A 15,970-nucleotide genomic window follows, 5' to 3' on the forward strand; every position below is an offset into this window, starting at 1 on the left:
TTACTAACATTGTGGTAAAGATGGCAAATGGTACCATAGCCAAACCTATGGGGATGCTCAAGGATCTTAAGATCAAAGTTCTAGGACACAAGGTACGACATACGTTCATTGTAATGGATTTCTCTAAACACCTTATGTCATATGAAATGATTTTAGGACGACCATTCATGAGGGAAGCACAAATGGTTCATGATTGGTCTAAAAATCATGTCTATTTGCAATTCCAAGACTCTGTCCTTAGAGTGGATTTGGTGACTGGTAAGGTACACCCCTTAGGGAGTAAAACTATTATTGATCATCGCTCTGACACCACAGTTCACTCGGACCCACTACAATATTGTTACACTTGTAAGAAGGATACAGAAATTGCCCAAGATTCTCCTTACATGGATGTGTTACCGGGTATGACGGAATCAGACAACGTGGAGTGGGTACACCTAGCTGCAACCATAGATACCTGGCGAAATAGAGGAACCACTTGGGTCACACCATAGGGGGAAGAGATACCACAAATTGCACCTCTGAACATGATAAGTGTCGTACATGCATCTTCTAAGAGCAAGGCAATTGTAGACCAATCTGATAGTGACACCGATAGCTCAATAGAAGACTTTGACCAACACGACTCAGACACGGACTCCCAGACTAAAGCGGATTCTGAATCTCATGAATTAGAGAGTGGAGCAAGTTCAGAGTCAAAACATTTGGAAGGACCGAGCACATCAACCGATGATAGCTCCTCCGAGAGTGAAGAGGACACCAACGAGGACTCGTTTAGTGAGCCAGATGTAAATGCAAATCAAAAGCAGGTCTCAAATAAGAAAAATAAAAACTTTAAGAGGCGTCGATATCGAGCCAATGTACGTGCTAGGATAAAAAAGAAGAGATCCTCAGCAGAATGGCTCAGTTATATAGGAGCATGTGATTCTCATCGAAAATTGGTAGACAATTGGGGTGAATATCTCCAAAATGTTATGTGGTGTAGACCACGACCCCATGACATAGCCCAATTAGAGATCATAGACAAGCCAAAGTTGAGCCGCACTGCAAGGAGGCGTCAAAACCAAGAGTTAGCTCGACAACACAAGAAAGCAGAAATAGAAGCACAGACCAAAGCACAACCAGAATCCACAGACTTGCATCCTGTACCAGAACATTTCAAATCTTACACCACAGGGGAAGCAAAGGTTGTGTACACAAAAGCCCAAAGAATACCTATCGATGGGAATAATGGAATCTATGATGGTCCGGCAATAGTTAAAGAAATAGAATTAGCCGACCCCGGTGAAGAATCAAAACCTGTTTTTATTGCCCAAGACCTCACAGAAGTTGAAGAGGCGGTCCTGAAAGAGCTTCTCAAGGAATTCAAGGATATATTCGCTTGGACATACCATGATATGAAAGGTGTTGCACCTTCTGTGGTCCAACATACAATCCCTATGATTAGCACTGCGAAGCCCGTACAACAAAGACCCTACCCGATGAATCCTAAGTATGCAAAGATCATTCAAGAAGAACTAGAAAATCTTATCAAATGTGGGTTCATATATCCTATTGAACACTTTGAATGGGTGTCTCCAATAGTTATCGTGCCAAAAAAGAATGGGAAACTCAGGGTGTGCGTGGACCTCAAAAAAGTTAATGCAGCTACTAGAAGAGACCATTACCCCCTACCATATTCCGAACATGTACTCGAAAGAGTTGCAGGCAAGGAAGCTTATAGCTTTCTAGATGGGTACTCAGGCTACAACCAAATCACGATAGCGCTAGAGGACCAAGCTAAAACTGCCTTCATCACAGAATTTAGCGTGTTTGCATTTCGTGTGATGGATTTTGGCTTAACAAATGCCCCTGCTACATTCCAACGATTAATAAACACTGCTTTTAAAGAATATTTGAGGGAGTTTTGTGAAGCTTTCTTAGACGACCTTTGTGTTTACTCTTCTTGGAAAGAACATCTATCATGTTTGCGGAAGGTGTTTGAAAAGTGTAGGTTATATCGTATCTCATTGAACCCGTTCAAATTCCAATTTTGGGTCAAGCATGGAGTTATTTTAGGGCACACAGTATCTAAGAATGGTATCTCAACTGATGAGAGAAAAATTAAAGTGATTCTAGAGTTACCACCACCAGCCAATTACAAGGGGATTCAAAGGTTCATGGGACACGTGGGTTATTATCGACGGTTTATTTTATTTTTCGTTGAGATAGCACGTCCTTTGTACAAGCTTCTCATTGAATTTAAATGGACTGAAGAGTGTGACCAAGCCTATGAACAATTGAAGAAAACACTAGCAAGTGCTCCGATTTTAAGGACACCTAACTGGCATGTCATTTTCCATGTGCATATTGATGCATCAAACTTTGCTATTGGGTGTGTTCTCACTCAACCAGGAGAACATAAATTGGACTATCCCATTAGCTTTGCAAGCCGTCAATTGAACGATGCTGAAAGGAACTACACCACTACAGAGCGAGAAGGTTTAGCAATGGTTTATGCAGTAAAGAAATTTCGCTACTACCTTCTGGAAAACAAGTTTGTATTTTATGTGGATCATCAAGCGTTGCTGTATCTGGTAAACAAGCCATGCTCCACAGGAAGAATCACACGATGGTTGTTAATTCTTCTGGAGTTTGATTTCACGATTGTAGTGAGACCCGGTAAAAGGCACGTCATGGCTGATCATTTGTCTCGCATACCCAATGGTGAAGCCCCTACAAGAGTTGATGATGAATTACCCGATACTTCCCTATTCATAGTTGAGACTATGCCTGAATGGAGTGAGAACATTGTTAACTTTTTAGTTAATGGTTTTCCACCCAAGGAACTTCGTAAGGATATCGCTCGAAGGCTAGTAAAAGAATGTGAACCCTATTGTTTGATTGCCGGAACTCTGTATAGACTAGGCAAAGATGATATTCTTAGGCGTTGTGCCCGCGAGGATGAATATTTGTATATCTTGCAAGAAGTACATATGGGCATAGCAGGAGGACATTTTTCAGGAGACTTGACTACTAGAAAGGTGCTGCAATCAGGCTATTGGTGGCCAACTTTATTTAAGGATGCTTCACTTTTTACAAAAGGGTGTGATGAGTGCCAACGTTACAAGACCACACAGCGCAAAGACAGAATGCCCTTACATCCTATTAAAGTAACCCAACCATTTGAAAAATGGGGCTTAGAATTTGTAGGTCCAATTAGTCCCGCAGCTCGCAACACTCAATCTCGATATATTCTAGTTGCTACGGACTATGTAACAAAGTGGGCTGAAGCTAAGGCTTCACAAAAAGTTGACACGAGGACAACAGCTAAGTTTCTTTTTGAGAACATTATCACAAGATTTGGTTGCCCTTTTGAAATTGTTAGTGATAATGGTACCCATTTTATAAATGAAATAATAAGAGAGCTTACCACAACCTTTATGATATCCCACCATAAGTCTACACCTTATTACCCGCAAGCTAATAGACAAGCCGAGAGCACCAACAAGACTCTAATCTCTATTTTAACCAAGATGGTAGAAGCTCATCGCACTGATTGGGATTTGAAGTTGACATCTACTCTATGGGCTTATCGTATTGCTTATAAAGTGGCTATTAATTGTACGCCATTCAAAATGATATACGGCCAAGAAGCGGTTATGCCTTGGGAGTTTGTCATTCCTAGTCTTAAGGTATCTTCGCAAGAAGGATGGAATGGTAACCCCTTAACCGAGCGTTTGTATATCTTAGAAAAACTAAACGAAGAGAGACAGTTGGCTGTGCAAAATGCTCTTGTGGAAAAGGATAGGAGAAAGAAGTGGTTTGATCGCCATGTGAAGGACAAGGACATCAAATTTGGTGATAAAGTCCTTATGTATGGAGTACGTAAAGAGAAGAAAAAGTTGAAATATGCTGGTAAAGGACCATATAGAGTATGTGAAATTACCCCACAAGGTACCCTTCGTGTGGAAACTCTTGATGGAGTTGAAACCATTGGATTCCTCAATGGGAGTAAATTCAAAAGATATTATGATCCTTTAATCCAAGAAGAACTACGGGCCATTCATCAAAAGAAGGCCGCCAAAGCACAAACAAAATTAAAGAAGATACAAGCTCAAGCTGAGGCTAAGGAGCGACAACAACGTATAAGACAAAAACGAGAGGCTAACCTTGGAGTCACAAATGCATTCCACGTGGAAATCAAAAAGGATTGGTTGGACTCTGACACACCTCTACGATACCCTATTGAGTTAAATAGTGCCTATGGAAAAGTGCTATATAACGCCTTATTGGACACGGGTGCTAAATATAATCTGCTATCCTATGGGGTGTGGTGTCAGTTAGGGAAGCCACCTCTATCTGAGAGTATTATCCAAGTCAAGGGTGTCAACAAGAAAAAAACTACGGTTTTTGGAATCTGGCACACTTTTGTCAGTTATGACAATGGAATTGTAGCTCAAGACTTTTTGGTCATGCCTACTTGAACTATGGAGGGTAATATAAACCTAGGACGCACGTGGATGATAGCCACCGAATGCACTATTGATTGGGGGACTGGGGGTGTCAAAACGCAAAAACCAACTCTTATCCCTACCACTCAAGCCATAGTCCCTGAGATATTGCCTAAGGAAATAAAACCCAAGACATTGCATGTCCAGGAGGTTGAACCATACGTCCCCATAGCCCAACTCTCTAGATCTTCAACTGATGAAGTTGAAAGAAAGCTTGAGACACACAAGAACCATCCTAATATAACAAAGAAAGCATACAAGTGGGTCCCTAAAGCTTCTTTAGTAACCATGGCTGATGCTAAAAAACGGAAGCCTCGTAAGAAACGTCCCACTCGCTCCAAGAAATGTAAGAAAACGTGGCGCTGGATTCCTAAACGACTATTAAAAGCCCAAGGATACTATAAAGGAAATGATCAAATCTGGGTGCCCAAACGTAAATTGTACTCTTACCTGTCACCTGGCCCATGTAAACCCAATCCTGTGGCTCCAAAACAAATTGAAAATTGTGGAAAGGAAAAAATCACGGAATGCGACACACCTGCTCCAGAGCTAGTTTGGGTACCAAAGAAAGAACGATTTGTTCCACCTAGCTCAGGAACAGGAAAAGCAAATGAAGCTTCTTGCTCTTCATGTAGTTCCTATATGGAAATAGAAGCTTCGACACAACCTCCACCTACCATTGTACATATCCATATAAGCAAGAAAGAGTTTGCACCTCCCGTTGTAGATTCACCACCTCCAACAATGTTGCAAATAAAATCATGGGAGAGTACCTTACCACCCTTGCAACTAAATGAAACACATAGGGTGATCGAAAACTATTGGTTAAAGCCTTTACCCATAACAACTTGGAACAATTGGTTTCAAAAGGTGACGACATCATTCCAAAAAGTATGATCTACCCAAGGAAGGGGGGAGTGTTTGCTGACATCCGTCATTCACTTGCTTCCCTCTCAACCTTCCTCCCTGACCTCTCAATCTCCAATCTTAGGGAATGTATATATAAAGCCTTATACTCACAAAAACAAGATAAAAAAGTAAAAGAGCAAGAGCCATAACACAAAATAATAAAAACAAATTATGCACAAGAACATGACCCTTGTAATATTTGCACTCTAACCATCATCTATTTGCGTGTACAGATATGGCTAGTACGCTAGAGTCATCCACTCCTGCCTTGGGTGAGAGGTACCCTCGTTACTTTTCACAAATGTTTCACATGGTCTTTCCAGTGCTTGCATGTGAATGGGATTTGATAGGTACGCTAGCATGTGAGAGGAATTTTGAGGAGTTAGAATGGATGATACGTCTCTTGACCACGTCTGATCCATACTTAGTAGAGAGCGTTTCTCCCATTGCACAAGCCTACCCTTTTGACCAAGATGACTATAGGCGTCTAGTGACCTTCTTAGTAAACATGGGCACCTATGATGAAGAAGAAAATTTACATGACTACACGGATGGCACATATGGTCTCATGGATGATGACTTTGTTTATCTCGACGACGAGGATAGGGGTTTAGCCTTAGGGTTTCCCCCCAACCTCTACAATATCCTATTCCCTTGACTCTTTAGGGGGAGTGCAAATAATTAGGTTAGGGTTCCTTATGTTTTTTGTTGTGTTCAATAAGTGTTGGTATCTTTTCCCACTAATGTGCCTCATGGAGGTATTCCTTTTGTTTCCTAGTGTGTACAGGAGCGTGTTGCTATTGATAGGATTTGGACCTTATGGAACCTTTCTCTCGTTCACACTTCAAATCAAGCGCGACCATCAACACAAACAGGTGTTTTATGTCCATTAGCATTGCCCTTATCTTTTTGCATCCATGTTTGTCTGCTTTGATTGTGATTGGTAGCATAATATTCATCGCATTTTCTTAGTATCAAACATTTATTTCAATGTAATGTTTTGTCATAATCACTTGTGTAGGTTTAAAAATCAAGCAGTCCGACTAAGCTAGTTTGACCAAGCTAGGTATTAGAAATCTTCTCTTAATACCATGGGGAATGCCTTCCTAATAAGCAATGGTTACTTAGGTTCTTAATCCAATTTAGGCAGCATTGTGTGAAATGTACTAGGGCTTTCTAGTGGGCTTAACCCTATTGACCTTTAGCTTAAGTATTATAAAGGGAGCTTACTAATGTGATGAGCCTGGAGAGGGTAACAGTGTTATATGACCCCCCAAAGTTACAAAACTAAAATGCTGAAAATGAACAAACAAAAAATCAAAGTGCCACAATGTAAAATAATAAGCTGGAAGAGAAATCCCTGCTTAAATTGGTACTTCACTCACATGTATTGCCTATGTTATTAGAGCCCTAGAGGTTCCCAGTGTGGGCGCTTTTCCTTAAAAAGCAAAAACCCAAGGCATACAAAATAAGCACACACATCAAAATTGAATCAATGTGAAAAGACTTTGGGGGGTCAAAGAAAAGGTAATTAGTCAGGCAATGATTTCATGAGAAATTCCTTTTATCGTAGCTTAACTACAAGGTCTTCTAGGTATAGCCTCTAGTCAGCCCTCGAACATCAAATACTTGGCTCTCGCGATTAAACAACTTAAATGACCAGAAAAAATTGAGAAGTTACCCATGGTATTAATAGTCGAGCTCTAGTGCCTTTTGACCGTTAAATTAGCGACCCCGGACTTGTTTAATTTTTTACCTTTACATCTGTTTATGCATTTGATTATATTGCAATTTAATGTTTATTGCTGACAAATTGTCTAAAATTCTATTACCAATCAATTTGTCTGTCTAAAATTGCATATGATTTTTAATTGTATATGAGAATGCAATTACTATGGCAATGTTGTTTGATTTTGCAGTGATTGAAGAAGGCTACGCACATCCATGTCGACTGCTCTTCCATCTCGACGAACAAGCTTCAACTGGATAGCTTCCGAGGACGGAATCTACATCACAAAGGGAGGGCATGTTAACCCTCACGGCACACGGACACCCTATGATCTATAAACGTTGTATTGTTTAGAGTCAGGTACCGGGATTGTCGGACCAATAGGAACAGGGTAAGGGTGATTGCCGATGACAGGTGCACTCTAACTGGAATATTCAAGGAGTTAGTCGGCTAAGTATGGGCGCCCAAGTGTGAATGGGGTGAGCTCATATAAAATCCACTAAACCTAATTTTTACTCATTCTCTCATTGTGCAATAGAAGCCGCTCTTGCTCCATCTCCACCTTCTCCTTCACCATCTCCTTGTGTGTGTGTGTGTGTGTGTGTGTGTGTGTGTGTGTGTGTGTGTGTGTGTGTGTGTGTGTGTGTGTGAGAGAGAGAGAGAGAGAGAGAGAGAGAGAGAGAGAGAGAGAGAGAGAGTGAGTGTGTCTGTGATCGAGCGTTGCGGCGGCACGACGGCGGCGAGGCGGTTGAGCGCGGCGTAGCAGCGTCTCCCTCTTCTTCGCGGCGCGGGAATCCTTCATTTGCAACTACGCAGGAAGGTGAGTGACACACCATTCTTCCTTGTGAGCTTGTCTGTTGTATGACTGTGTGCTAGGAGCCTTTGTGGCTCGCACACGGCGCATAGCAAGTCCCTAGTCTTGACACAACGATGGATTGAGAGTTGAGAGTTCTTCACTCTGTCAATGTTACGTAACTCACTCCCAACCAAATCAATGCACAATGGCATCAGGAATCACTACCATATCCCTTTATCAAGATAGAGCTGCCTACAGGTCAAGAAAAGACTTTATAAAGACATGCAAGTAGAAGGGGTAGATGAATTCCACCCCAAATGGAGAAAGATTTGGATGAAAAAGAATCCTAGATACCTGATTCTCTTCACAAGAGCACCTGCGACACTTCAAAAGGATCCAACTTTTTGTCCTGTACCAAGAGTAAGGACATGGCAAGCACATGAGGCAATCACAAAGAAGTGGCCTACATGGCTGCATTATTCGAGACTGCCAGCTCTAGAAAAGGGATCATCGATAGAAGAATACATGGTGAAAACCCTGACGAGCGCCATGGCATTCTACAAAAGTCTCCCTGATCTCTCATGTGCTATGCTTTACAAAATGTTCCGAATGCTGCTCACATGCATTGAAGTTTTTCATGAGCTAGAGCAAGCAAGAGCCCCATGGATGTCTTTCCTTGAGGGCAATAAGGGTTTATGCTTCGATCTTGGTGGCCAGCCTTCCGAAGGAGTCCTCTAAGGCTTCTACGTCCGTTGCATGTTCTTGCCATCTCATAATATGTTGGCGTTTGAGGAAGCGTATTACACAGGGTTCTTCACTTGGCGAACGAAGATTTGTGGACTCGTGATCAGTAACCTGACTTCCAAATTCGTCAGCTACTCCACTATTGAGCTAAAGAACAAGGTCACTATGCAATTTTTACAGGTGCCAGACAAAGAGAGAAAGATCAGATATGAAAAGGCTCTACATGCACTTAAAGACCGCCTTGCCAACTGTCAACCCGAAGATTATTTCAGCCCATAAAACTGTGTCAAGGGATCACACAGGCGAGGAGGGGGGAATGTTAGTAGCAAGCTAACTCGGATACCATTTTTTGGAGCTCTCATTGTAAAATATTTATTATTTTGATGAATCGAGAATATTGTAACTCCTATTTTTTGGATAAACCTTGGAATTGATGAGCCGAGGCTACAAGCTTCCAGATTGTATCTACCTGTCTTTACCTATCTTTAGTTAGAGATCCCAAATTATTAGTTTTGACCACCAAAAACCTCGGCTAAGGTATAAAAGCCAATTTTTGCAAGTTATTTTAAAGTTTTATAATGAAATACACAGCGTGAGTTAACAACGCTCACTTCTCTCCTTCTCGCGCTTCTTACTCCCTCTCCAGTTGTCACATTGCAGTCGCTCTTGTTGCGTTGCAACCGCAGGTAAGAGCTCTACGCATTGACATAAGCATTTCACGATATTTCGTAGCTTTTGGCATCGCAAACTCGCGGTCTAATTTCATCACAAGTAGAAATTTACACTTCAAAATCAAAAATTAAGCATAGATCGAGTATTGGGACATCATTGCTAAGCATTTAGATGCATTCTGGGTCAAAAACGACTAGGTCAAAAATCCACTGCTGTTAATAATCATGATTTTTACACTTGACCTAGAATGTGATTTGAGACCATAAGCATGTGTGTTTAGGTTGTGTAGGTCTTATAAACTTGTCCTAGAAGTTTCGTTACATTTGGATGTCATTTGATGCTGTAACGGATGTGATTTGTGTACCGATGAGCAATTGACTTTTGGTGATTTCAGTCACTTGAGTGTAGCTTGAGTTAGATGCGAGTTTTTTGTTATTTTATGAGAGATTGACAATCTCTTGTAGTCTCTATACACTAGTTGAGTCAGCTTCGTCCCATGGATTGACAATTTAATCGTGGTTCTTACTAAATCTGCAATAAGATAGGAGTGAGGTTAGACACGCGTCCCACAGAGAAACACAAGTGAATCATCAAGTGTTGCACTATCAATGGTAAGAAGAGGAAGGCCTAAGGAGAGGTTTAAAAACCAAAAGGGTCATGATCGCTCAAGGCGGAGCAAGTCATGCACAAAGTCAGTTCTTGAATGTTGGAACTACAGCAAGAAGGGACACGTCAAGAAGGATTGCTGGTCCAAAAAGAAGAAGGAGTCTAAGCCCACATCAGTGGCCAATAAGGCGCGTAAAGTAGAGCAAGACTCTTTGATTCTCTCACTTGACAATGTGTCTAATTCATGGATAGTAGATTCTAAGGCTTCATTCCATGCGACACTACACAAAAACAATTTCCTAGGTTACACCAAAGGTAATTTTGGGTATGTATACTTGGGAGCTGATGAAGCTTGTGAAATTGTCAGCAAAGGTACAGTTTGTGTCAAAACTACTTATGGAAATGAATGGAAGCTTAAAGATGTTAGGAATGTTCCTTCTCTTTATAAAAAAATTATCTCTACAGGACAATTGGATGATGAAGGTCACAACATTGTATTTGGAAACAAATGTCGAAAGATATCAAAGGGATCTTTGGTGGTTGCCAAAGGAGAAAAGGTTGGTACACTTTACTTGTGTATTGTCAAGCACACAATGTTCAGCTTGTGCAACAACCACAAAAGTTGACAGTGTGGTGTGGCGCTATCGACTTGGGTATATGAGTGCTAAAGTAATGCAAATCTTGAAGATGGTAAAATCTTTAGAAGTAGAGATGTAATTTACAACAAACAAAGTATTACTTGAAAAGAAAACAAACAAAAGAAATAGGTGATGAGTACATGGAGGTTGAGGATGGTGAAGATTCAAGGAGTGCAAACGGTGACAATGTGCAATAGGGAGCCTCAACCTATTCCCCGAAAATCTACGAGAGCAAGTAGACCTCTAAAAAGGTTTGTTCTTTCCTTCAACCATCTCTTGGTCTCAGATTCTGGAGATCCGGAATCATATAAAGAACCCATGCAACACGAGTCCAAAGAAGAATGGATGAAGATCATGCAAGTGGATATGGACTCATTACATCACAATCAAACATGGGAGTTGGTTGAGTTGCCTAAAGATAAGTGGGCATTGTAGAACAAATGGGTGCATAAGCTGAAGGAAGAAGGTGGGAAGAAAAGGTACGAGTCTAGGCTTGTGGTAAAAAGGGTTTTCTAAAAAAAAAGGTATTGACTTCAATGAAATATTTTCTCTTGTTGTACAAATGAACTCAATTAGGCTTGTCTTAAGTGTTGTGGCTACTCATGACTTAAGTCTTGAGAAAATGGATGTAGATACGGTGTTCCCTCATGGTGACTTGGAGGAGGAAATTTACATGCTTCAACCAAAGGGGTATGAAGTAAAGGGTAAGAAGAAAATGGTTCAGGTGGAGATTAAAGAAGATCTTGTATGGTCTAAACCAAGCATCAAGACAGTGGTATTTGAAGTTCGATTGATGGATGATGGATGATGGATTTAGAAGATGTAACTCAGATCACTACATCTACACAATAATTTGGGAGATGAGAATTTCATCATCTAATGTTGTATGTTGATGACATGCTGATTGCAGGTGCTAACATGTAGGATATCAAAGACCTAAAAGAGGACCTATCTAAATTTTTTCAACGAAAGATTTAGGAGCTATAAAGCGGATACTTGGTATGAGGTATCAAGGGACAGGATGAAGAAGACACTAAACCTATCTCAAGAGGATCACATCAAGAAAATACTAGAAAGGTTTGCAATGCAAGATGCAAAATCGGTTTCCACACCTTTGGCTAGTCACTTTAAACTAACCAAGGAGATGTGTCCAAAGACACAAGAGGAGATAGCCTATATTTCTAAAGTTTCATATGCTGCAGTGGTAGGCTCTCTAATGTATGCTTTGGTATGGACAAGACCAAACATTGCACATGCAATGGGAGTTGTGAGTATATTCATAGACAATCCAAGAAAAGAGCACTGACAAGCTGTGAAGGGGATACTTAGGTATCTAAAAGGGACAACAACAAATTCTTTGTATTGGAGGCGCTGATATTTTCTTACAAGGGTATATTGATGCAAATATGGCAGGTGACAAAGACACTCGAAGGATCACTACTGGCTATGTCTTCACAATTGGAGGCACAAAAGTAAGTTGGGCTTCAAAGCTGCAGAAAGTGGTCTCACTTTCCACCCACGAAATAAGAATATGTAGCAATGATGGAGACAAGCAAAGAAATTCTGTGGCTTCACAGACTCTTGGAGGAGGTTGGATACAAGAAACAAAATTGTGTCTTGTATAGTGACAGTCAAAGTGTTGGGTTTCAAGCCTGAGTTCAGTGGCATCAGCCCATGGGAACATCTTCCTCGGCATGCAGTTAGGAGAGCCAATTTGCATGGCACAGCTTTTGCTTTATATTGTAAGGTTTCTTCTAGAAAAATATAGTATTTTCACTTTGTTGTGTAGAAACTCTCCTCTTCTCTGCTTTTTCTTGCTGCTCCACGCCATGGCATCTTCAAGGTGGAACCCACCATAGTCGTTCCCAACCTAACACCTGGTATCAGAGCTTGGTGCTCGCAAGGCAAGGCACACTTGATGAAGTCCCCTCTCAAACCGCTATTTCCATAGTTGACGTTGTAGGCAGGGGCTGTTGCATCTTCTTTGCCTCTCAAATGGCACGCTTAGGTGGGACATGGTGCAAGCTCAGGAGACACGGGCGAAGGTGCAGCAGCCTCGGACAGGCAAGGAGCACCGACAATCTCTCAAGACGCTGTGGGTCTGGTAGGCAGGCGGGGACTGCATCTCAAGAGCATAGATGATGACCTCCTTGACCTCCTACAACATTTGAAATTCTTTGTCTGGAATTCCTACAAGGCCACAGTTCTATTGCATATCAAAAGGGCTCAGAGCTGCAGTGCTAACGCCTTCCAATCCGCACTCTACAGCCATCTAGGAGCACGCTTTGCCATTGATTCCGTTGTCCATTCGATTGCTACATAATTCACCTTTTTTTGCTTTTTAATTTCACACTTTATTTCAAGTGGCCACCTTATTTGGTCACTAGGCCTCTAATCAAGAGGGCCTTCACACCTATAAAGGCTGCATTTGCAAAGATTAAGCTGCTACAAATTGGCTATTGAATTAAATGCAACTATTGCCAACTCTTCAAAATGGTGCTGATGGTTTGGTGATTTTGAGAGTATTCTCAGCTGCCATGTCTCCAAAGGATTTCAAAATTACAAGTACACTCATGGTGGATAACTCGATACGAATCTTCTTCAATCAAGTTTTTCTAGGCACCTCAAAGTTTTTCTAGCATATTAAAACACATCTATCAATGGCAAGCCTTGTCGACTCTGCACACAACATATTAAAGCATTGCTACAACATGGAGGATCTCAGATTCGATTATTAGAATTTGGATAGTGGTGCCAAAGAAGATCAAAAGGGTGACTACAATGTTAAAGCTCATCTGGTAAGAAAGCAAGTGGTGACTTTTTTGACAATTTGCTTCGAGCACTTGATCCATCAACATATGCAAAATTTCACATACTATTTTTACCAATTCAGTGTGAGTTTTTTTTTCAAAGTTTATCTTTTGTTAACAAAATCAGTCAAAGCCTTGTTTACTCTCATCATATGTCAGATACTTCCATGATAAATTAAACAGTCTGTACGGGTTATAGACACTACCACACATAAGTGGTAAGACCTCCCAAAAACATTTGTTCTCAATCCATTTTTGTCCCCCTTCTCATGAGGCTACTGGGTACACCTTAAACCCAAGGTTTGGCAGTGAACCAAAAACTCCATTTTTGGTAGCTAATTTTTCAACCTACACCCTATCTGTTCAAGAGGGGGTTCACTATCATAGCACCAGGTTATGGATACACTAAAATCCTTGGTTTTGAGAAAACCTAAAACTCACGGTTGACAAGTATACCAAAAAAAAACTCGAGGTACCATGAGTGGTTTGTCTAGTTTGGGCTTGAGGGGGGGATTGTTAGGTTTCAAGCCCGAGTTCTGTGGCATCAGCCCATGGGAACATTTTCCTCGACATGTAGTTAGGAGAGCCAGTTTGCATGGCACACATTTTTCTTTATATTGTAAGGTTTCTTTTAGTAAAATATAGCATTTTCACTTTGCTGTGTCGAAACTCTCCTCTTCTCTGCTTTTTTGTGCTCCTTCACGCCATGGCATCTTCAAGGTGGAACCCATCATAGCTATTCCCAACCTAACACAAAGCGCCATTCATCTTGTGAAGAATTCAGCCTTTCACACAAGGACAAAGCACATTGAGGTGAGATATCACTTCATACACACTCTTTTGGAAGAGGGGCAACTAAAGCTAGGAAAGGTGCACACAAGTGAAAATCCTACAGACATGTTTACAAAGGTAGTCAACAAGGAGAAGCTGGAATTTTTCTCATCTTCAATCATCATTCTAGGATAAGAATCCAGGATGTAAAGTAGTTATAGGTTTTGTGTGGAGATCAGTCTCCAAGTGGGAGATTGTTAAGTATGGAGCTTGATTTACCCCTTGTAATTTTTTTAAATAAAAATGCACATTTGTAAGGCCCCCATTATGAGGAGAAACCATTGTGCATGAAGAAAAATCACTCACCAAAAAACCAAAAGTTCACAACCATTGTTGGAATATTCCCTTTTGCCAGAATATTATGGCCGGATGGAGATCGAAAAGTGGTAAAAAATGGCCGATCGATTGGTCGGTTGGCTGGTGGCCGGTAGTCAATGGTCGGTGGCTGGTGATCAAAAGTCAATGGCCGTTGGCTGATTTCAAGGTGGACTTGTATTCTGAATGGCACCCACACATGGGTGCATAGGAGAGTCCAACTTGGACCTGTCTACACAAGGGCAGCTACACACCGTTGCCTCTCATGAGAGAGGGAACCCCTTTTGGCCTAGAAAAGGAGGCCTCTTCTACACACAAAAGGCATTGTGGTGCATTGTGAAGTTGATGTGAGGTGGTGAGAATGAAGCAAGGTGGGATCTCCATTAAGGGTATAATCCCTTTGTAGCCTACCTCTTGTTTAAGGTACTAAAGCCATTGAGTGGTTGTTTTCCTGTGGATGTAACCACATTGGGTGAACCACGAGTCCATCGTGGACCTGTCTACACAAGGGCATCTACACACGACAAACTCTCATGAGAGAGGGTGGCCCTTTTGGCCTATAAAAGGAGGCCTCTTATACACACAAAAGGCATTGTGGTGCGTTGTGAAGTTGATGTGAGGTGGTGAGAGTGAAGCAAGGTGGGAGCTCCATTAAGGGTATAATCCCTTAGTAACCTACCTCTTGTTTAAGGTACTAAAGCCATTGAGTGGCTTCTTTCCCGTGGATGTAGCCCACATTGGGTGGGCCACGTATATTGTGCTCTCTCTCTCTCTCTCTCTCCTCTATAATCTCTTGTGTGAAAACTATCTCTCTTCATTATGTAAACTACTCTAATATCTACTTACCTACATCGTATTTCCTAACACAATACTGGCTTGATTACACTTCAAGAGGCACGTACAAGGATTGCACTACCATCACAAAATCCATTTTTATGAAGAAAAAAACAAAGGGGATTGACAAGTACACTCTTGAATGATTATGTCATTCCCTCTTGAATAATAGGTCTTGAGTTCAACTCTCCTCGTCGGCTAGATCTTTAAGGTCTCTTGGGGATAGTTTCCTACGATGTTAAAACTCTCTTCTTCTCGGGTGTGTGTGTGTGTGCTATTAAAAAGAGGAAATGGTATAACCTTTCTATCACCCAAGTGTGGTAGATTGGTTATGTCACTTCCCTCTTGAATAACAGGTCTTGAGTTCAACTCTCCTTGCTGGCTAGATCTTTAAGGTCTCTTGAGATAGCTCTCGATCAAAAAAATTGTATTGTATCTAATTGTAATTACTACTCTTATTGAAAAAGTAACTTGAGAGAGAGAGAGAGAGAGAGGTGAACATCAACTAGTGTAACATGACAATGTGTAATAACTTTCACGTAATCACACTGAGAAAAACTTATCGATCTTTAGTCATACATCTTCGTCTCCAT

This window comes from Adiantum capillus-veneris, chromosome 29 (genome assembly GCF_014529385.1).
Source record: "Adiantum capillus-veneris isolate H3 chromosome 29, ASM1452938v2, whole genome shotgun sequence".
NCBI lineage: Eukaryota > Viridiplantae > Streptophyta > Polypodiopsida > Polypodiales > Pteridaceae > Adiantum > Adiantum capillus-veneris.